The sequence below is a fragment of the Plectropomus leopardus genome, chromosome 17 (genome assembly GCF_008729295.1).
Source record: "Plectropomus leopardus isolate mb chromosome 17, YSFRI_Pleo_2.0, whole genome shotgun sequence".
Classification (NCBI taxonomy): Eukaryota; Metazoa; Chordata; class Actinopteri; order Perciformes; family Serranidae; genus Plectropomus; species Plectropomus leopardus.
This window is the reverse complement of record NC_056479.1, coordinates 3,199,286-3,223,952: the sequence shown is the minus strand read 5'-3', so window position 1 is coordinate 3,223,952 and position 24,667 is coordinate 3,199,286.

Genomic DNA, 24,667 nt, shown 5'->3' with positions numbered 1-24,667 from the left:
GTTACATTGAAACACCTCGTCAATTTCCATCATATAGCACAATATAAAAAGGCCTGAGAGACAAATACAACCTGACTATTTAAAACATGACATTCACAGTAAAACACTTTTTGAATGCAAAGCTTGAATGCCTGGTATGAAGGCATTCAGGATGTAGGAATGACAGGTATTAAACATGAGTCACAATTACGAGATAGGAAGTCCAAGTTCAGCACATGAAATAATAGATCAAATTAGTCAGAGCCTTGAGAGTTATGAGATAGGTAATGACTGACTTTACATCAACATTATAATATAACAAGTGAAGTTCTGTGGGTCAAAATTTGAAATTAATAAAATAAGTCAGATTTTGAAGGTCAAAAACTACCTATTACTTCACTATTTGGATATCAATAGTCGGAATTCTGACTTATTGTCATAGCCTCTCCTCTCTGTCCTTGCTTTAATGTCCTTTACATGCTAACACTGCTGTCAATCTCACGTGACGGTGCGTAACTGAGGCATGTGTTTGCAGACAGACCTGCAGGTGATTTACTGCTAGTTTTCTACATGTGCAAAACACACAGCAGATGATGTCTTTAGAATAGAACACAGTGGATCTCCCACTGTTTTCTGCATCTTCTTTCACTCTGTGACGTGCATCGGTTAACCCGCATTCAACTTTAAGGAACAGCAATTTTGTTCCCTGATCAAATTGACTTTGTGCATATTTAACCATCTGAAAGTAGTATATTTTTTACTCCATAAACATTATATGAAGCTGAATAAATCCGTTTTATTAGTAATTAGTTTTTCCACCTCTGACAGATCCTGGTTTACTAATGAGAATTAACTTGCTTTCCATTAAAATAAAAAAAAAACAACCTTTTTTCTGTACACTACTTGAAGTAGACATTCACCACATTTGTTTCAATGTATTCTTTTTTCAACATTTTTTAAATAGATTCTGTTATGGGGCACGCTGATAAATTTAAACAACGCATCTCTATTAGGTGTCAAATTGACCCTTTAATTTCAAATTTACATCACGAAACTACATTAAAATCTTTAGGAAACCTGAACAATAAGAAGAGAACATTGTGTGTGTGTGTGTGTGTGTGTGTGTGTGTGTGTTTATGCTCCAAAAAGTATTAAACATATATTTCCCTGTATTTTAAACTTTGAAACATGTAAGTTTAAACCACAACATAACAAGAGGGTTAAGCAAAATTCTGCAACTTTTTTATAACTGCCAACCTAAAGCACTGGTTTAAAATACAGTTCACACAAGTGCGATGAGTAAATATAATTTTGGAATATAGAAAATCTGCATTTGAATTTTCTGCATTACAATTGACCAGGTCTGGTGTGAATTATCTGTGTTGCAGTGTTTCAGTTTTGAAAAGAAAAAAAAAAGCTTTAAAGTTTGGGAATGGTATTTACTGACATAGTTTATGTTGGAAAATAAAACAAGTATTTTTTTTAAGCTTTTGTTAACCACAGACCTTATTTAAGGCTTCTAACCACAAACATAAAAAAACAACATTTACTTTGAGGTGAGGGGACTGGTGGTGCTAAAATGCTAAGTCATTTCCGTGTTTTAGGACTCATTACTCTGGTTCTTTATACATATCTCGGAAATATCCGATTTCCATCTGAATATTTTTCCTCCCGTACGATCGCTCTGTAGGACTAAATGTAACAGCGGTGTAATTGGAAAATTTACTTTACAGGCCACTTTACTTATAAAACTGTCACGTTCTTCTTTGTTCCAGAGCTCAGATTTCAAACAGATAGATAAACCTCGTGCTCACTTTAGGACAGTCCACTATCTTATGAAACTTGTCCATCAGGCATATATACAGGTTTGCTGCTAAACCTGATACAAGGAGACAAGCGCAACAGACAGAATCATCACAGCGCAGTGGTTGAACGGCTCTGTGATGTGAGCAGAATCTGAACCTGCACTGGGAAACCCCATGAAATACCTAAATACCTAAACCCCCTCAGCCATCACGGCTCCTGAAATCAGTTTGCTACAGCTGAGAGAATCTCCAAAGCTCACTGAGACACACCTCTGCTGATAAACTGACTCCTTTTTCTTATGAAAGACAGTTGAGCGTGATACACTTAACTGGAATCTGTCAGTGCGTGCTTATTTCTAATGGAAGTTTTTGAGTTGGCTTACTGTTTATTTTGTTTAAAATTACATAAAATCTTATTTATTATTGTTTTTTAAATCCAATCTTCTTCATAATAATGAATTGATTTAAATGCAAACCGTGAAAGCTCCAGTAGAGTGTGGCGACCTTGTGATGAGATTGTTTTTGGCAGAGTTTACAGGAAAGACTTTACTATTAGTGTAACAGAGGGTTCAGATGTTCAAGTCTGTTATCATTCTTTCTTTCATTTTTCTTTCATTAAAGTTCCATTACATGTGTTCATGCACTTCAAGCTGAGCGTTCAGAGATTACAGTGTATTTGAGCATCATACTGTACCAGCAGCCTCACTGTGTTTTTTTCCTCCTCATTCATTTCCTTTATTTTCTTTTGTTAATAAATGACTTTTTATTCAATAACAGGATTGTGGTGGTCTAGATGACTTTTAATGTTGTTTTTAAACCCCAACCAGGATCTTTCTCTAAATTAAAACCAAAAGCTTCAGTTACCAAACTGTAACCATACCATGGCTGTCATGTGCAGAAAGAAATTAATAATTAAAATCAAAATGTTGTCATCTGTATTGTATTTAGGGGTTTGGCAGAATCCATTAACCATCAAATTGTGAAAATTTAAAATTCAAATATAAAATATGTCATAAGTCAATGTAAAAAAACCCCTCCCATTTATCGTCTTTTTTTTTTTTTTTTTTTTTTTTGCATGAGGTGGTATTTCAGGCAATTATAAAAAGCTATACTTTGCAAAAGCGCAATGAAAACTCTTTTTTGAATCCATCCCCATGCTTCTTGGAATATTATTGCCAGAGGACAAGTTGCAGAACATCACTCAGTGGAAACGCAGTCATCTCGTAATTGTATTTTATCAACATTAAAAAATATCACTTATGTTTTGTTGAAATCTGTCATGGAAACCCGCCCAGTGATAGGGTTGGAAAAAAACCTGGGCTTTTTTTAAAAGACTTACTTTCATGTGGACTTTATGCTAGTGTGTATAGTGTATAATATAATAGTTGTGACTGGCTGCTGCCAGATGACAACACAGCACAGTTTATAGTAGAGTCCATAGTTACACAAGTGGCTCTGTGAGGCTGTATTTAGGCACAACATTGTTATACTATGACAAAGCTAATATGTTAACTGGTTATGTATAATTTTTTTTATCTTGGTTTAGTTCTAACATTTGCTGATAAGCACTAAACACAAAGTATAGTAGAGGCTGGTGGGAATGTAATCCAGAACAAAAGTATCAATATTCAATTTTTTTTTTTTTATAAAAAAACCATGATATTATACAATATTTTAGTCCAGTTGTTTGTGTTAAATAAAGTGTTAAAGACCATCTCTGTGGTAATGACACTGATAAACTGGTTTGAAAAATGGAGGTTGCACTTCAACAATGGGATTCTTGGTGGAGAACTGAACCCAAAATTTTCCAGTAAAGGAAAGAATGCTCAATTTTCACTTGTTTAATTGGTTCACAATGGAAATATGTTGATGTGCCATCTTGTATCAACATATTAGATATGGAAGTAATCTGCAGATGTTCTGGTTCAAAGTGAAACTTTTCTCTGCATGACAGTTTTTGAGCCACGTCGAAGGCCAAAGTGCGGCATGCAACAGACTAATAATAAGGAAGGTTTGCTGATTTGAGTTGAGGTGATTTCTGGAAAACTCGTGGCCTCAGCTGGCTGGTTAAGAGGAATCAGCAGCCAACAGCCAACAAAAGAGATTTTTCAACAAAACTGAACCACAGTAACAATGTGAGATCCTTGGGCATAAATGTGTTTGTAAAATATTAGGCTGATTGGTCCAGTAATTTGTGAGACTGGCTGCAGACAGACAGATATACATATTTACAACCTGTGCATGGAGAAAGAGGTAAGAAAGATTTATGGTAGAGAGGAGTTGGGTGGAGGTGGATTGTTTAGTAGTGTTGTTGTTTCTGCCTGGTGCTGTGGACTGTAATTGGTCCAGTGACTGACAGTATGGAGGAAGGAATCTAAAAGAGAGAAACAGGGAAACCACTGCGTATGGAGAGAAAATTGCTGTTGTGGAGCTGTCTGTCTGATGGAAAACTGCTTCCCTATCAACTCTTGTGAATCTGCAGGGAGCACTAAGAAGCTGTTAGCAGCTGGCTCATTGAAGCGGTTGGTTGAGGAACCGTTCTGAGAGTCAGAATTATAGGCTGAGTATCAGTGAATGTACACGAATCTCGTTTATGAAACTAATGTAGCTAATACTTGAAGTAAAGACCATCTGCTGTTTTCTGAGGTTTCTGTAAAAGGAAAGTCATTTAACCAGCCAGACTTTTGCCTGTGGATGAGAATGCAAAATGAACAGAAACTGAGATCCCTATATAACAGTACACAATAGTTTGCAATTGCAAACTATGCAAAATAATGACTGAAGGAAAATTAGTAGTTTATGTGGTTTGACATCATTTATCTTAGTGGTTCTCTGGTGGTCAAGTTAAAGATTCAAGATTAATTTATTGTCATGATCAAACACAACAGCAACAAAATGCAAGTGTAGTCCCTTTATACTAGTGCTTTTTTTTTTTAAAAAAATTGCATTAATTGACACTTTGAAACGCTAACATTGACTCCAACAGTTTGATTGGTGGAAGTCCAGCCCGTTCTCACTCTGAAGTTTTCAAAAACTGCCACTTTTGCTTGTGATTTCAGCATAAGTTCCCAACACCAAAATACACAATTCACGGCTGTATGATTTGCTGTCTGGTAGCATCAGCTGAGAATGTCACCAGGAAGAACCAGGCAGTGTCATGATATGCCTCCAGATGGAACCTGCCACAGCAGTGTGATACGCCGGCATGCTGCTTCCGTTGATGACACGGTCAGATGGAAGCTGTCAAGTCTGTATGAAAAGCTGCTGGATGTTGTCAGGATGAAACGCTGCAAATAACGACATAATAAAAGGGGCACTACGGAGGGGATGGATCCAACAAACTCCGGGCTCTCATGCAAGAGTGCAGTGTTCTGTCTAAATTCGTTTTTTTTCCCCTTCACCTATCTTTGTGTCCCTTTTTCCTAAACCTAAAATTCAGTGTCCTTGTTGCGTAATCCTATGTATGCGCTTTTGTTGACGTCCTGGCGTTGGTTGGCATGTGCATACCTCCACAATGCGAAATATTGACATCACGCAAGCAGCCTCCCAGAACATTAGCTGCAGATGAAGGATATGTAAAGCGTAATATGTAGATGAGGAAATCAACCAATAAGCAGCAATCTGTGGTGACTTGGGATGAGAACGTGTTAAGATATCGAAATCATCAGAGAACTTTTAAGAATCAATCAAAACCGAACTGCAGCACCTTGTCTGAAAAAGATAAATTGAAGCACTCTCCTGGGACCAGACAAGATGAGATCGTGTTGGGAAGTCACAAGAGTTTCACAACAATAACTTCTTTTAGACCTCTTGATTTACAATAACTTAAATCTTTCATGTCAGAAGAGATTCAGTCGAACCAACCTCTGCACCGTGACTGGAAGGCTCTGTATTCCTGTGAAGGCTGCATGAAAGCAAAACTGAACCGCCTCACCTCTCTTTACCAGCTGTCTGGAAAAAGATGGTCATAACTACACACACACTCACACAAATGCATGTACGCAGTCTGAGTTTCTCATATGGGAAACAGCTGTTGAGGCCTCAAGGGGATGATGTAACACAAACTTAAGAATTAAATCTGAACTTTTATATGTGTGGCAATGTGTGCGAGTGTGTGTGCTTGATTGTTCTGCCAGGTAGACTGATGATTTGTTTTACTGCTGTTAGCCCCGTGGCAGTGTGTACAGTCTGTGTGTGTGTGTGTGTGTGTGTGTGTGTGTGTGTGTGTGCATTTGGAGGGAGTTCAAAAAGACTCCACACTGACAAGTCAGCTTACTGATATATTGTCATGCATGTGTTTGCTCATACGTGACATTTGCAAGCAGGACTTAATGTGTGTGTGTGTGTGTGTGTGTGTGTGTGTGTGGAGTGCGGTGGGAAGACAGCAGGTCTGTTGTTCAGGGAAAAGATGAGTCAGACAGACAGAGCAGAACAAAACAAAGGGCTCCAGCCTTGGAGGGCAGAGAAAACACACAGATATAAAACCACAGTGTGTAAATGTGTGTGTGTGTGTGTGTGTGTGTGTGTGTGAGTGTGAGTGTGTTTTTCACTCAGATGAATAAGCTCCATGATAAATGAAAAAAAAAAACAAGAGTGACAGTGTGTTGGATCAGCGGGTATAAAATTACATATTTGAAGCTGTAGGTGAGTCAGCTGTTGGTGTAGCAGAGGATGAGCCACTGAGTTCAGTTTAGTCTCATTTCACCCACTAGCATTCTATCATTTACAGAAGCAGCCATCTCATGCCTTGTTTCTATTGCATGGTACTGCTCAACTGGTGTACATAGTCTTAGCCATAGTGTACGGTATAGTTGTGCAGGCTGCCACTTTTTTTAAAATCTGAAGTGAATAAAAAAAATTGCGGTTACTATTGATGGAAGCTAGGCTATCTAAGAATGCCGTTTTTTTTCAGGATGCCCTGCGTTGTGCAAGTGACAATTCTCTCCAAACTATGTTAGTGTTCATAGTGTTTTAATTCCACCTTCTTGTATCTGCCCCAATCACTTGGAACCACAAACGAGGTGGTACCAAAAAAAGTACCAGAAACTATTTACAACTTTTGCTAATGGAAGGCCAAAAACAGTCACTTTATATTAATGGCCAATGGGAGCTAGATATTTGAAAAACCTGAAAAAATGTCTCTATTCCATGGAAAAACTGTAGTGTGACTGCTAACCAGGCAGAAGTTAAACTGACTCTCTGCTGGGAGCTGCATGGTTGTGGAAACGGCCCTTCAGCGCTGCCTCTAGCCTGTGTAATGGCAGCAACAGAAAGTTTGTTCATCCTTATAAACAAGGACCTTAGCTGAGTAGGCAGTCCTTCAATGTGACCAAGAACACATTAGCATACACTTCTAAAAGAACGTGGCCATGTACAGCCCAGAGCACCTCCGCATGTGGTGAGAGCGATAAGATTTCACCATACGTTGTGCAGTCACACCTCTACTTAAAGCTGTCACATGCATATTAATATCAGGTTCAAAAATGTCCCAATAGTATCTGACAAGCCTTGCTTTAGCCCGAGATGCTCCACAGAAGTGCTGGGTGAATGGATACATGTCTCAAGAAATAGTACCATCACATAATTCCCCAAAACCTTAACATAAATAAACATAAATGTGCAGAAAATGTGGATAAATCCATGGATAAAACTACTCCCCATAATATAAGTGCAGCTTTCAAAACCACATCTCCCAACACACATACATATACGCACTGGTACAAAGCTCTGCCAGCCAACAAAAATTCACTTTGTTCCTCGTGGTCTGGCCCAATTTCCTTTGCTTGGAACTGGCATCTCACACGCAGGCTGTGGTGTCTACAGTAAAGCCTGTTTTTCTACAGGTGTGCAGCACGAGGTGGAGGGAGTGTATCTGGTATTCAAGGAATGCAGTCCGACTGGTGTGTGCGTCTGCATACCTCAGAGCCCTTCACCCCTCCCTCACACACAGAAATGTTTTTATTGAGTCATTTCTCTTTTGGTTTTTATTTCTTTGTGAGACAGTAGCCCTTTTTAACTATTTTTGGGTGTTTTTTTTTAAATGTAGAAATGAACGTTACAACTTTAAAACACATTTTTGAAATATAAAATGCCATTGTTGTTTTGTGTTGTTAGTTCTGATCATACCAAGCAACAACAATTCTGTATTGCAAGGGTAGGATTAATATACTGTATAGTATTAACAGTATTATTTAATATTATATATATTATTTATATTTATATAATATAGAAATATTTACTGGCATTGGTGGCTGCATAGGATTATTACTGTACTCATTTATTATTTATTATTTTATGACTACTTTTTATTATTATTAACTACTTTTTTTTATTTAACTTTTTTTTCTCTTTCTCTCTTATACTTACCTTTAGCGTGCCTCTCTTTCACTCATCCACCCTATGGACTTCATTCCTGTATGACAGTGTGAAACACACACACAAACACACACACACACACACACACACACACACACACACACACACATGCACACACACACGCACACACACACCAACATCTTGTCAACACAACATGTAACCACGAAACTTTATTGTTATGTTTGTTCACATTGTTTGTTATTGAAATCTGTATCTATATTGTCTCTGTCTTCCCCTTGGTCTGTTAGTGTTTTGTCTTTTGTCTGTCAATAAATAATAAAATAAAATAAAATAAATAATAATAATAATAATAATAATAATAAAGAATTGTTGGAATTCAACATAAGTTATTAGTGTGAGGTAGGAAAATGATGTCCATCACATAAGTTAGCTCACAGTATATCATGCATGCGTTTCAAAACAATCACACCCGTCCGCTCCATGGTCCCGTCCTGCCCGCTGTCTCATTTATAGGGAGCTGTTACTACCTCCACTGCCTGCTTAATGGCAAAACAACTCTGTCCCCCCATTCTGCAATCAGATGTTTGATACAGAACAGTGTCAAAGATCTTGACCTTCATGATTACACACACACACACAAAAGAGACACACACACACATCTATGCACATACACACACGCACAGGCACACACTCCCTTACAGCCTCTTTACCCAGATACTGCTCAGTTGACTAAGCAAACTGTTGAATTTTAGAGACTCAAGACAGTCTGTCCATTAAAGTGACAGTCCAGTGTGTGTGTGTGTGTGTGTGTGTTTGTGTGTGTGTGTGTGTGCGTGCGTGCGTGCACTATTTACTCTGTACACAGCAGGTGACATAGATGTGTGTTGATGTAAAATTTATGTAAACAAATGAGCTCACACACACACGCACACACACACATTATTACACACACATACACACAGTATTATTGGTCATGAGTGTTTGAGAATAGGATGTTAGCTGTACAAGTATGCACACATACACTTCTGTTTGGATAAATACGTACATACAGTATACTCATAAACACATATACTATATACACACACACTCACACACACTGATTAACAGCAGGACCTGCTAGATGAAAACAAAAGTAAGAGAGGTAGATTTGTTGGAGATGAAAGGCACACTGAGCTCGCTGCCCACACATAAACACAAGCCAGAATCTGTCTCTGTGTGATACAGCATCATCACCACTCTGTGTGCCTCACTGTTTATTTTTTTATTTTATGTTTTGCCCTCTCTGACCTCTTTCTCTTCCATATCCCACTCTTTTATCTTTTTAGTTCTCACAAGCTTTCATGCTTTCTGTCTCCTGATCTCTGTCTTTTTATTTTCTCTACATACGTATGTACTGTATCTTTATGATCCTCTTAACCCCTTTAACATTGGATCAACATCACTTTTCTTGTGCTAAATTAGATGCCTTTCACAAGTATTTTAAAATTTTAGAAAAATTGGTTTGATTTATTTCAAAACATGGGAAAAAGGCAATGAGCAACTTGGCAAGAAATTAGTAGAAGAAAGAAATTATTTTATTGAATTATTATCATTTTTAAGCAGTTTTTTTCAGGTCGTTGCCTTGTTTACTTTTTAAACTTCTCTGTTTGTGAATAGTTTTTATTTTTTTTAACTAATTCTCTTTAACTAAAATCTGTGCTGAGTTGCATGTCAGTAAAGAGGACCCCAGCTCTGAACAAATGAACTCAGTATAGAAGAATGTGTTTTTTTTTTTAATTGAATTGAACTGAACTGGATTGGATTGAACTGAATCGAATTAAAAAACACAGTTCGATTACATAATGACTTGATTTACATATTCGAAAAAGTTGAATTGAAGTTGAATTTAGACTACTGTCACTGCCTCTCATGCTGTGCTGGATTTGACCATTTCAATTGATTTCACGTCATCACATGACGTATGTCTGGGGATCTGTAATCCTACAATCCTACAAAAAAATCAGAATTGAGCACTAAGGCTTGCAGTGTGAATGTAGAGATAGAAAGATAGGATTTAAAAAACACAAATTATGAGAAGTATTATAGCTGTGATAGCTGAGCAGTTAAAATGCTGGACTCTAAATTCGATGGGGAAACCCCACGCAGGTCCAAACCTTCCTCCCAGCGCTGTTTACGCTCTCCGACACACACACTGTTGTCTGTTTCTGCTGTGAAACGAGACATCCTGTCTCCTGTGGAAGTAATTAGCCCTCTTTCCTCACAGACAACTGTGCCCACTAACAACACAGCAGACAAAAGGCTCGCTCACTGCATTCGTCCTTTTTGAGAGGTACCGGTGACCTCAGATCAACCCGAAATCACACACACCAGCCTTGTCTTAAAATGGCAAAAAGGTCACATTAATCTTTCTCCTTGGACAGACGCACACATAGACCGGTCCCCTTTAAATCCTACAGGTCGTAAGGAGGGACCTCAATGCAGTAGTTTTATGGCCTTTCACTGAGAGATCGCGCCTCCTTTTCTCCTCCGCTGCTCTCTGTTCTTTGTCTCACCCCCCTGCTGCTGTTGCAATTAAAGCCCCGACATTTTGGCCTCCTCATAAACACACAATCTGCATTGTGTGGCAGGGAGCAGACTTTTATGGGTTTTTTTGGCTTTCATTTAATATGACAAAAATTCTGCCAGAGATGAGAGAGGAAAGAAGGCAAGGAAACAGAGAAGGACTGATGAAGGGAGGAACACTGAAGACTTTTCAATCGTCTTTTCTGTGAAGATAACGTTGCTTTTCACAGCCAGATGCCTTTTTTGTTTGTGTGTGTTTTATAGACTTCAGTGCTCCCCCACCCACATCTTAATTTAATCTCCTGCTGTAATTGCAGTCTCAGCAGGAGGTGCCCACTATGTGCGGGACAGGAGGGGAGAGAGGGGGCGGACTGAGGCTATGGGAGGAGGATGAGGAGGCACAAAGGATAGAATATGATGAGAGGTGCACAGTAAGAAGGAAAGAAGGAGACAATGCTTTATTGAAAACAACAAAACTAAAATATTGCTGTTGAGTTGTATCTGTTGTCCTGTCATTTTCTCATTATGAGCATTCATTTATCCTTTTAAAAGCATTTTTACTGAGATTTTGGACAGTAATTACAGCTATGTCGGTCCAGCCAGAGGTATACTGCTATTTCCACTATTATTATTATTATTATTATTATTATTATTATTATTATTATTATTATTATTAGTAATAATAATAATAATAATAATAATAATAATAATAATAATAATAATAATAATAATAATAATAATAATAATAATTTTACTATTAACAATAATATTACAGAAATTTTAATGTGAAAATTCTTAATTTTCCATTTCAGAAGCTGAATCTAGATGTTTCATATTTGTTCAGTTATTGAAAAATTTACTTCCGTAAATTTAAGTTTTAGAATTTAAGAATAAAATGAAATAAAATCAGGTTGCTCAATTTTTCTCAAAAAATTTCAAGTTGAATTTCATATTTTAATTTGAAAGAGGTGAATTCTAAACAAATAAATACAGATAACTGGTTGACAAAGTTAGATATTTAAAGGCTGTGAAGTCAGTGCTGTTTGAGTTTGAATATTAAATGTTGTGTGCCATTAAAATTCAAATGCTTATGGCATTTTTTGCTTTCATAGAAAATTTTCTTATTTATTTATTTTTTTTTACCTTTAGCTGATTAAAGAAATACATAATATATGCATAACACAAGTCAAACCAAACATATGTTAGTGTACTGTTTAGCTATGAAATAAGAATGTTTTCTTTAGAGTGCTTCCAGCATGGTGGCCGGGTTATAAAATTTCTCATGTTACAGCTTAACAGTACACTAAAATATGATTCTGAAAACATATGAGGAGAGCAACTGGCAACTGGGTAACAGAATCTTGATCCATAGTTTTACAGTTTAACTGCGGCTTATTAGCAGTGACTGACATGATTGACAGCTGCTTAGACTGTAGAGACTTCCTCTGATTGGTTGTTTCGGTTCAGTGGATCCTTGCAAAAGCCATAAGGAGCACTATGAGGAGGTAGAGAACCATTATTTTTTCACAGATTATCAATCTTGAAATTTTTTTGTCAGTGTTTACTGACAGTGTATCAAATATGTCAATTTTTTTTTATTTAAGTTACCAAGTACAACTTAAATACCTCAGCTATTGCTTTAGCAAAGACTTTTTAACTTAAAAAGCAGTTCAACCACAAAGTCCTCACTGACCTCTGGAACATCACCCTTACTTTCTGTTTTTCTCCCCCAGAGTTTAAAGTAACAGCATGTTGAGGCCACAAAAAAAGTCGATCATGCTTCACAAAGACTCCATTGTACTTTGTGATTTCAATTGTCATCATATTTCAGCTCGTAACTACTGGTTGTCTCTGTGCAGAGTCTAGAAAATAACAGAGTGGAGCTGAGTGACACATTGGCATAGTCACTATTTGGTTTGAGTCCAGCAGAAACCCTGCAGCTCTTACATTTTAGGATTATTTTTTCTTTCCGACATTTTATGGAAGGCATGTTTATGACAACAGAAATGTCCAAAACTGAAAAGGAAAGACAAATCTGAACAATGTCCAACATTATGAATAAACCTGGCACAGTCCCTCTCCCACATACCCACTGTAACATCACCACAGACCACATGAAAGTCACTTTGTAGCACAATGTCTAGTATTGTCTTCATCAGCTGTCTGAGGGCAGAGAGTCACAGATAGGCTCCTGTTACACCTGTCAGGATGCAAGCAGTGACAAAGACACACAGGAGAGGCTGGTTAACCCTGTGGGACCCAGAGCTTATAGCTTTAAGCCCAGTCGCCTGAGTAAATGTTGGCATTGTGAATTTCTGCAAACCACAGATATGTTATGTTTCCACGCCTTATAGGTAGCAGATATGTCAAAACTTTACCCTTCAAGTGTTGTTAAAAAGACTGGTCGGGTCGGGTCATGACACATATGGCAGTATGTTTTCCGAAACTGTTTTAAAGAAAGACGCTACTGAATACTATAAATACAACTGGACATGTACAAATTTCTTGTCAAAAAAGACCTGGTTTGGTCACTACAAACATGGCTGGATATGTCCCAAACTTTTGTTAAAAAAGACTCAGTTTGGTTGCTATAAACAAGGCTGGACATGTCTCAAACCCTTTGATAAAAAAGACCTGGTTTGGTTGCCAGATTTGGTCACTACAAATGCGGCAGGATGTTTTTACAACTGTTGTTAAAAAATCTTGTCAAAAAAGACCTGGTTTGGTCAGTACAAACACTGATGGGCATGTTACTATGTTGCTAATACATTCTTTCACATTATATTACATTATGCAACACAATCTATATTTCTTTGTTACTGCTGAAAGTAATATGCATTGCAAAAGTAACACTACCCTCCACTCAGGCCAACTTTTCCAACTTTGCCATTTTAAGTCTGACCATCCAAGTACAAACTGACATGGAGCCAATTTCACATGACAACAAAACCTGCAAACCAAACATGTATCCAAAGACTTCTACAGCTGTTTCCATTTCTCATAAGGAGACAAAGAAAGTGTGCATCTCATATTTTGATCAGCTTGGTTTGGTATTGTCAGGTGGTCTGATTCTTCTCAGAAGGTGGTTTGCAGGAAACACGTGGTGGTGGATTTATACTGGATTTAGGTCTCTGATGAACTCTACAATTATCACAAACCACTAGATTTCCCCAGGTAAGACTGAAAGCCTGTAAATACAGTTGTGACCATAAAGTTGAGGAGAATCCTGCAGCTGCTAAAATACATACATCTGTGTGTGGAATCTGGACCTGGATATTGCTCAGATGACACATTATAATAAAATGTTTCATGTTTATTAACTTGGCCTTCTTCTTTCTTTCTTTCTTTCTCTCTTTGTCCCTTTTTACCTTTCTCCCTTGCTCCCTATCAATCTCCCAGCCTCCACAGGACGACATTTTATGAGGTGTTTAACAACCTCCCACAAGTCATACAATTATCTGTAACAGCTCGCAGATGTGTGATCACTCTGCCACATCAACATGCTGTATAAAGCAGTTTCAGTGAGTGCACACACACACACACACACACCTCTATAGAGAGTGGTTGTGTAAATCGCTGCATCTTGCTGAAAGGATGCCACGGGAGAGAGCAGTCACGTGCTGCAGCTCTACTCAGCACTCGAGTGGGTACTGGGTGCAGAGGTCTAATAAATCACATTCACACACACACACACACACACACACACACACACATGGGCTAAGGTAAGAGCAGGCATACACACAAGCACCGAGGCAGCAGTGCACAGAGTATTGTAGCACTATCTTTGGGTACATGAATATATATACACAATAATGTGAGGGGAAGTAAAAAGTAGTGCATATAAACACAGTAAACCACAAATGCATGATAACGAGGCAACACTGCAGGGTTTACCACGCATTCAGTTATTTGTGTTGAGCCGCCACAATTAAAACATCTGTCGCCACAAATAGATTTTCTAACGCGATTGTAATACCTTGCAGTTATTTATTGCCCAACACTCTTGGAGTGTAGAGCATACTGTTGTCACAGATGGAGCAGTAGAACACAAGTGAAAGTGAAACTGAGGTGTTCATTGTGCTGGGTCAAAAAACTTGCATTCACTCAGTCTGCACTGTGCTTTTCCTCTCATCAATTGATCTGATCAGTTCTGACCGAATCAACTGACTCAGCCAAAAGCCCATTCTCAGCCTTGTGAACAGAGTGCTGTTTATCTACCGACCAATGAACAGACAGCAGTGTTTTTAGCTCCACCTTTTAGTTCTGGGTCAGTGTGCTACATACTGGTGACAAAAAAATGTGGACGGCAAGGAACAGTTCTATTATTACTATCCACAACTTTTCACAGTGGAAACAAAGAAATGTGTACCGGACTTAATGGATTTAAACTTGACTACTTTAGGACTTTAGAAATATTAAAACTATCATGTTTATAATTGAAAACAGTCACTAGGTACAACATCAGAGGGAAGTTACAAGGTTTTTAGCTGCTTACAGCAGCATGAACTTCTGTCCACCATAATGCAGTGAGACACGATGGCTCTGGCTATATTAATGATTCATGATAGATAGGATCAGAATAGTTTGCAGTGGAATCTGCTCAGTAACAACCAAAAGAGGTTCTCACTTGCATGTCTGAAGCACAAAGTCTTTGTTCGTTTATTCATTTCATATTTGTGCAGCTTACAATTTTTAAGAAAAAAATAATGGAAAGTTTTAATTAAGTTTCCACCATCCTCTCCAGTGTCAGCTTATATGCTACACCACTTACAAAATTACAAAAGTTTATATAAAATGTATGAAGTGTTAAAAAAAATGTATTTGTGGTTTACAGATACAAATGCTGCCAGTATTTTCCTCAAGTGATTTGGTTGTACATGTATGCTTTGTAGTAATAGTACTTTTATGTATTGTGATATTATAATTGCAGAGTTATTCTGTGATTCTGGCAGGAGGCATAGAGAAATGTGTCCTTTTTTGGACCTGGATGCCTAGTAAGCCTGTAAATAATGTCACATTTCAATTTAATTATGCTACATCACTGTTGGACATAATTTGGATATGTGATATGTTAATGTCTGAGGTGAAAGAGAACTACTGATTCTAAAATGTAATGTGTCTGATTGAAATGAATGGCCTTTTCCTGTTGGATCGTTCTTTACATCAGTAGAGTGGAAAATTGATTGTCCTACCGTCTAGACTGTGGCTGATATATTCACTCTTGATGAAACAAGCAGATGAGTGCGCAGGAAAGCACACACACACACACACTTAAAAAAGACACATGGAAAAAGACTTTGACAGGAATAAGGTGCACAGAAACATAGACAGGGACACAGAAATCCAAAACTTAGGTTGTCTAAAAAAGTATGCTGCTAATTTGTTTTGCCGGATATGATTTAGAGTAAATGAAAGAGTAAACTGAAAAGTTAATGCATTCCATCCTTTGCTTAGAGTCAGCATATTCTCAGGTTGTGAAATATTGACACTTTTGCGGTAATTTCAGCGTACGATCCCGATACTAAAAGCCACCTTTCGTTGCTGTATGATATGCTGCTGTGCAGCATCAGCTGAGAACATTTGCAGTGTTATGATATGCCGCCTGACTCCACCTGCCGTGGCAACATGATGGGCGGATGGGTAGTGTCAGTGGAAAATGTGGCCGCATGGAACCAGTCATGTCCATATGATGAACTGTTGGATGGTGACAGGATGACCATGACCAGGATGACCTGGTAACGATGTAATTTCAGGAACTCAAAGGTCCTTTTAGAGTGGCAGTGGATGTTTCCAACAAACCCTGAACTTTTATGTAGGAGTGTGGTATTCACTACCCTTCTGAATGTGATGTTTTCTCTACATCTTAACATGTGCCTCCTCCTTGGGGGGGGGGGGGGGTCTGATGGCCTTGGCCTATTAGTGTTGGATGGACAAAACTTGAAAGAACTACATGCTCTGCAGGCCCACCACTTGCAGGGATAGTCATAAGGTTGTGCATTGTGAGCCAGGCAGCAGGCAAAGGTGAGGACGTAGACATGCAAGGGTTGTGGGACGTCACCTCTGTGATAGGGATGGAACTGAAGCCACCAGTATATGAATGTGTGTGTGAATGGGCAAATCTGACAAGCAGGATAAAAGCACTTTGAATGGTCAGAAGACTACAAAGGTGCTATACATGCGCAGGTCCATTTAACATTTCATTTACCATCGCTTACGGAGCATAGACAGGGAGCAGTTTGGGTGTCGCTGTATTAAAAACATTGTCAGTCTGTACATTCTGTACTCAGGAAACAAACTGAACACAGGGACTAAACAGCTTTGATGTGTGTGGTGTGGTGGCTACTTCAGGAACCACATGGTCAGTTGAAGCAGAGAAGGTAAATTATGTGCTCAGCACGCACATCCACACAGAGCTACAGCTTCATGGGAGGTAAAGACCGCTTACTACTGTGTGTGTGTGTGAACACAGCGGTAGTCTCATTTCTACACAGTTAGGGGCTTTTTACACGGCAGCAGCTTTTGCATGAAATGTTAAATTTTGTTGCGGTTTTGGCCTTTTGTTTACACGACAATGATGTTTTGGGAGCCTTAAAATGCAAACATGTATGGAGGCTGCGTCCTTGCCGCATCAGTTGCAGATTTGAACCCACAACCGATGTGGCAAGGACTCAGCTTCTGTCGCCATGTTAATACGCGATGCATGGATCCTGTGAGATCAGTGAAATCACGGCCTCACTTCATGCATGTGCATTTCATTTCAGACAAATAGCCATGCACGAGTAGGAGGACAACAATAACAAAAATGGCAGACTACCAAGCCATTTTTTGTTGTTGTTGTGTTGTTTGTTGATACCCACCGTAAGAGGACCGCATTGGCTGTGGTGTTCTTCTACAGTATAGTATGTCATTACAAAGATGCCAACTACTGGCCTGGCATGCATACTACAGCAATTTTAGTTGTTTTTGTGGATGCATGTACACAATGATCATTTTCACAATGTTATCTAATGAATGCAGATTTATTTATTTATTTATTTATTTGTTTTTAACACAAAGGGCCATACTCGTCCAAACATGGCCTTAGGCATTAATTATTTATGACATTATGGTCCTGGTGGCACTAGCTGAGCTGGTTGCACTTGCTGGACAGTTAAAATAAAATCAGTGCTTTTCAACAATTCAAAGTAGCACTGGTCATGAATCAAAGTATTGGACACATTCAAATTTTGACCTGATAATGGTTCTAGATGATGGCATTATATCACACAAATATATACAGTTCGTCCTGACCAGGATATGGTGTGTGAACCAAATGTTGTGATCCATGTGATAGTTGTTGGGATATCTTAATCTGGACCAAAAAGGTGGATTGGCAGACAATGCCATGTTTACATAGCTGCTCAAACTGTCATGATCTTAGGTTTTGTCTCTTTCGGGACTTTGTTTTTGGTTTTTCTGTTTTTTTTTCTGGTTACACATTATTATATTTTTTGTTTTTATTTTGTAGTATCACTCCTCATGTGCTATGTCTGAATTTATTTCCTGTCTTTGTGTGTTTTCCTGTCTTAGTGTTTCTCTGATTAGGTTCACCTGTCCCTCACTAGTTTTACAGTCCTCACCTGTTCTCACTTTTCCTTATGGTTTTCCTGTGTCTTTAGTTCCCCCTGCTTTTGTCTGTTTCGCTCCTGTTTTCTATCACACCTGTCTTTTATCTGTCTCATTTGTTTTTCCCTGTTTTCAGAGTCTTCCCTGCACACCTGTTCTGTTTTAGTCTTGTTTGCTCCACCATTGTGTTTCCTGCCACACCTCTGATTGCTAGCCAATCCCTGTGTTTCCCTCCTTTTTCCTGTGCTGTGTCTCATTCTCCTGATTGGCTCTTTGTGTATATATACCTGTGTGTCCCCCTTTATTCCCGGTCAGTTCCTCCGTTATCCTCCCTGTTGTTTCCACCATTGCTGCTGTCTTCTCCTAAATGTCTTCATTGTTATCCTGGTTGGTTCTGTTTAGTTTTTCATATGTGGTTTTATTTATCGGTCCATCTATGTCCCAACCCTTAACTATGGTCATGAGTTTTGAGTAGTGACCGAAAGAATGAGATCATGAGTTTCCTCTTTAGGTGTATGGCTTCTGCCTTAGAGATAGTAGAGCAGCTGTTCCTTCGCATCGAAAGGGTCCAGTTGAGGTGGTTCCAGCATCTGATCAGGATGCCAATTATCAGCATTGAAGCTTGCTTTTCGTTTGTACACCTACAACTGTCACCTACATAACCGCCTTTTCTTGTTCTGCATTAGGGGCCTAATCCGAACTCACCCGTGACACATGCAATGTCACATTTCCTTCAGAACAAATTTGCTGAATAGTTGTTTTTTAAGAGACAGCACCAGACAAGGAAAAATTCAAACACACTCACACATGCATGCATTTCCTGTCCATGACTCGAACAAACACACTGTGTGCTTTGAAAACACACAAGCTGCCCTGTGTCCAGCAGGATCAGCTGTCAGAGCATCACTTATCTTTTGGCCTGTGTTTGAATTTGGGTTTAATTGTGTAATGAGATATAGTGCCAAAAAGACTTTCAGTCCATTAGAGGACACATAAAACTGTTCAACTGCTATGCAATATGCATGTTTTTATAACAAGTCAGGCTGGTCTCATAAACTGTATTTTTTCCAACAAAAAGTTTTGAACCCAAGTTTGTACATGTCTTATGTGTTTTGAAAGTCTGCTATTTTGTGATCAATGCACTGATGGGAGCAAATAAGGAAGCAAAGGAAGCAGTCCAGAGCTGTCTAGTAAGGAGAAAGGTTTAAGTAGTGGATAGGTCACAAAAAATCTGAACTGTCCTCTGGAGACCTGTGTTCAGACCCTTGTGTCATTTTAGGGAACATCCTCATGTTTCTTTCCGAAACCTAACCACAGTAAATTGTATTGCCTAGACCTTGGCGCTGTAAATCAAGGATATAACATAAATAGTGGGGCACTCATCATATAATCTCGTACAAACTGCTTTGCATGCATTTTTGTAGGATATAATATGACCCACTCTATGAGAATCTGATGAACGAGTGAAGGAGTTTTCCTGCCAATTAACTGGAGCACAATATGTCTTGTGCTAGCATTGCACTCAGGTCTGTCAGCATGTTCTTATTCCAAGTCGTCACACATGGCTGCTTCTCAGTGGACATTCACATCTACATATTATGCTCTAGGTATCCTTCTGTGTCTCTGCTTTGTATGTTCCATGATGCTGCTACCGAGATTTCAACACAAGCTCATGTTGAGATGATGCTGTTATGTTTAGGAAACAAAACCACATGGCAACCAACACCGGGATGACAACAAACGCACATGCTGGCATGGATGGTCAGGATAAGGGATCTTAAACATTAGATCCCTATCAACCAAAGCTCTTTTAGTCACTGATTTAATATTGGATAACCATATTATAATATTGGATAGCCACAGATATTAGCCACAGAGACCTGGCTTTGTCCTGATGAGTACGTGAGCCTGAATGAATCCACTCCTTCTGGTCATATAAATAGTCACGTTGTGCGGGACACTGGCCGAGGAGGGGGAGTCGCTGCTACTTTTTACTCAAGCTTAGCAATTCACACTAAGGCTAAACTAAACTATAGTTCATTCTAAAGCCTTTTTCAAGTTAGGGTTAGGGTTAGGGTTTTGTCTGCTTAAATCAGACAACATTATTATCGTAGGGGATTTTAAAAATCACGTGGATATTAATAATGATAGCCTTAGTTTTGCTTTCTCCACACTTTTGGATTCAGTTGGCTTCAGTCAGTGTGTACATAGACCCACCCACTGCTTCAACCACACCCTTGATCTTGTCCTTGCATACGGCATCGATCTTGAAGATTTATTAGTCTTTCCTGAGATTCCTGTTCTGTCAGACCACTATTTAATAACTTTCAATTTTTTTATTACTCAACTACAAGCCTCTCAGTAAGAGCTACTATTCTAGATGTCTATCTGATTCAGCAGTAGCTAAATTTAAGAAATTGATTCCTTCTGCACTGACATCATTACCATGTCTTACAGTGACTAAAAATGCTCTTACCAACTTTCACTCTCAAATTGACCGTCTTGTTGATAGTGCTACTGGCTCACTGCGATTAGCTCTCGACTCTGTTGCACCCTCAAAGAAGAAAGTAATGAAACAAAGAAAATTAGCTCCATGGTTTAACCTCAAGATCTGCAAATTCAAACAAACATCATGAAAATTTGAAAGAAATTGGTGTTCAACCAACCTGGAAGAGTCCCATTTAGTCTGGCTGGATAGTCTTAAAATGCATAAGAAGGCCCTCTGCCATGCCAGGGCAAACTATTACTCATCATTAATTGAGGAAAATGAAAAGAAACCAAGGTTTCTTTTCAACACTGTAGCCAGGCTGACTCAGAGTCACAGCTCCATAGAGCCTTGTATTCCTTTGGCCCTCAGCAGTGACGACTTTATGAGTTTCTTTAATGATAAAATTATAACTATTCAAGATAAAATCCATCACCTCTTGCCCTTACCTGACCTGACCCCAGACTCAGGGAGCTTGGATATGGCAAGGCCTAAAAATTTATTTGGACGGTTTCTCCCCCATTGACCTTCGCTGACTCTACACTTTTCTACATCTAAGCCATCAACATGCCTGTTAGACCCCATCCCAACTAGGCTACTTAAGGAAGTTTTGCCCTTATTAGACAACTCTTTATTAGATATAATTAATGTGTCTTTATTAACGGGCTATGCACCTCAGTCTTTTAAAGTAGCTGTCATTAAAGCCCTTCTAAAGAAGCCCACTCTCGATCCTGAGATTTTAGCTAACTATAGACCGATATCTAATCTCCCCTTTATTTCTAAAATCCTTGAGAGAGTTGCTGCTCATCAACTTTGTGACTTAATAGTTTATTTGAGGACTTTCAGTCAGGCTTCAGAGTTCATCATAGTACAGAGACAGCCCTAGCAAAAATTAATAACGACTTATTGATTGCTTCTGATACAGGTGTGGTCTCAGTGCCGCATTTGACACCATTGACCTTCAAATTTTACAGCACAGACTGGAACAATTAATTGGCCTTAAAGGAACGGCACTAGCCTGGTTATATTTATCAGATCATTCCTAATTTGTTGTTTGTCATCAATGATCAACCCTCCGCACATACTAAGGTCTGATTTGGAGTGCCACAGGGTTCTGTGCTTGGACCAATCCTTTACTTTATATATGCTTCCTCTAGGCAACATAATTAGAAAAGACTTTATAAATTTCCATTGTTATGATGACAATACACAGTTATTTTTTTTTATTTTTTTTATTTACAATTTTTATTCCATACAAGGTACAGTACACATTTGAAACATCCAGTACACTTGTTAAAGGAAGTAAATGTTTGTCAAAAGAATAAAGTCAAACAGTGGAGTACAGAGTATTGTCAGAACCTCACAGATCAATTTATCACTTTCAAAAGTGGATTTTACTGCTCCACATAAACCACAGCCTCACTGTTTCCTTTTCCCCTTTTTCCTCTTTTTAAGTTTACCCCCCTAAAAAATAGAATATTTAGTTAGGACATGGCACAATACCAGCAGTGGAAAATTAGTAATAGGTTTTTTTTTTTTTTTTTGACAATACACAGTTATATCTATCTATAAAACAAGATGAAACTGATCAGCTATCTAGACTTCAAACATGTCTTAAGGATGTAAAAGCCTGGATGAGCCGTAATTTCTTGATGTTGAATTCAGACAAGACTGAAGTTATTGTTCTTGGCCCCAAACACCTCAGAAACTCCTTTTCTAACGATGTAATTTATCTAGATGGCATTACCTTGGCCTCTAGCACAATTGTAAGGAACCTCTGAGTTTTAGTTGATCAAAATTTATCTTTTGCCTCCCATATAAAACAAACTTCAAGGACGGCTTTCTTTCACTTGCGTAACATCGCAAAAATTAGACATATCCTGTCCCAAAAAGGTACTGAATAATTAGTACATGAATTTGTCACCTCTTGGCTGGATTACTGTAACTCCCTATTATTCGGTTGCCCCAGCAAATGTCTTAGGTCTCTCCAACTGGTACAGAGCGCTGCTGCTCATGTTCTAACGGGAACCAAGAAAAGGGATCATATTTCTCCTGTTATAGCTTTGTTGCGCTGGCTCCCTTTGAAATCCAGGATTTTATTTAAAATCCTCCTCCTTACTTACAAAGCTCTAAATGGTCAGGCTCCATCCTATCTGTCGCAGCTCATAGTTCCTTACCAACCCTCAAGATCACTGCGCTCTGAAAATGCAGGATCACTTGTGGTTCCCAAAGTTTCTAAAATTAGGATAGGAACCAGAGCCTTCAGCTACCACGTTCCTCTCTATGGAACCATCTTCCAGTTTCGGTCAGGGAGGCAGACACCATTTCCACTTTTAAGGGTAGACTTAAGACCTTCCTCTCTGATAAAGCTTATAATCAGGGCTGGCTCAGGCTGCCTGGACCAGCCCATAGTTAGGCTGACACAAGTTTAATCTGCTGGGGGAGTCCCTATGATACACTGAGCTTGTTTTCCTTCTCTTACTCCCACCATCTGAAAATCATGCATGTCCATTTACTGCATTACCCTTACTCAGCTCAGCCTTGCTCAGCCTTGTATCTGTGACAGCCGTTTGCAAGCTTAGCTTAGCCTCAGTAGTTTAGCTTAGCCTTGCATCTGTGATAGCCATGTGGTACTGTCACTACCTGGGGCTCGCGATAATGGAGCCTGGGTCTGTTGAACTGCACTACGCTTATCCTGTTGCCCTTCTGAAGCGTTCCTGCTCCCTTGTTTCCTAGTTTTCCTGGATCCTGGCCGTAACCTTGACTGTGCCTGACTGTGGTGATAGCTGTGCTGATGCTGTGACCCTGCCTTTGGTTGTGCTTGTGCTGTGGCCGCACTGATACTATACCCCCTGCTCACCCTGATCGTGGTCTGGTCCTGGTTGCACCGATACCATGATCTTGCCTTTGGACACTTCCCTATCAATATACACATGAGACTCTTATCATCACCGTCAACATCATCATAGAGCACTTTTGATAATTTCACACCTATCGTTATTGTAATATGATGTGTCTGTTTCCATTATTGCTGTGCCTCTCTCCCCCTCTCTCCCCCTCTTTCCCCTCTCTCTTTCTCTTTCCTTTTTGCCACAATTGCATTTCATTTGTTATTTTACGACATCTATTGCACGTCTGTCCCTCCTGGAAGAGGGATCCCTCATCATCCTCTGCCGCTCCCGTTACAGGGGTTCTTTTTCTGGAGTTTTTCCTTGGGTGATGTGAGGGTCTAAGGGCAGAGGGATGTTGTACACTGTAAAGCCCTCTGAGGCAAACCATGTTTTGTGATAAAGGGTTCTATAAATAAAATTGACTTGACTTGACTTGAAGCACATGGAAAGTAAAAAAATCACATTCCCACTATATGCGCCCTCACACTCCTTATATTACGTTGTTACTGGTGGCGTATAAACATGATTCTGTCCTGCTGCATATTATGCAGGTGGGGCAGGTTCTGTCTGGCTGCGTTGTCAAATGATGCTGCCCAATTCTTGTATTTAGCAGATGCAGCATGTCAGAATATAATAACACCATGACCAGTGGCCACTGTTTTATTGTATGCCTGACATTGTTCAGCTGCGCATCATGTGGACACAAAAGTTGACTTTTGGCGTGGCAACCTTACGCTAAAAGCATTGACAAAGAAGTGGTATTTGATGAGTTTGGATTGAAAATGGGCTGAGTCTGTTTCTCTCTGTGTCTCAACCGATGGTTTGAATGGTTTGAAACAAAATTGTACTTCTGCTTATTTTGCAAGTGTAAAAGTATGTGATGATTGAATGTGCTGTTTTTAAGAAGGACATCATCTGAATGACAGATTACACTAAATTAATGGGGGGATGGTCTTATGATTGTACTTCAGTATTAGCTTGTGAGAGCGCAACATTTACAGGAT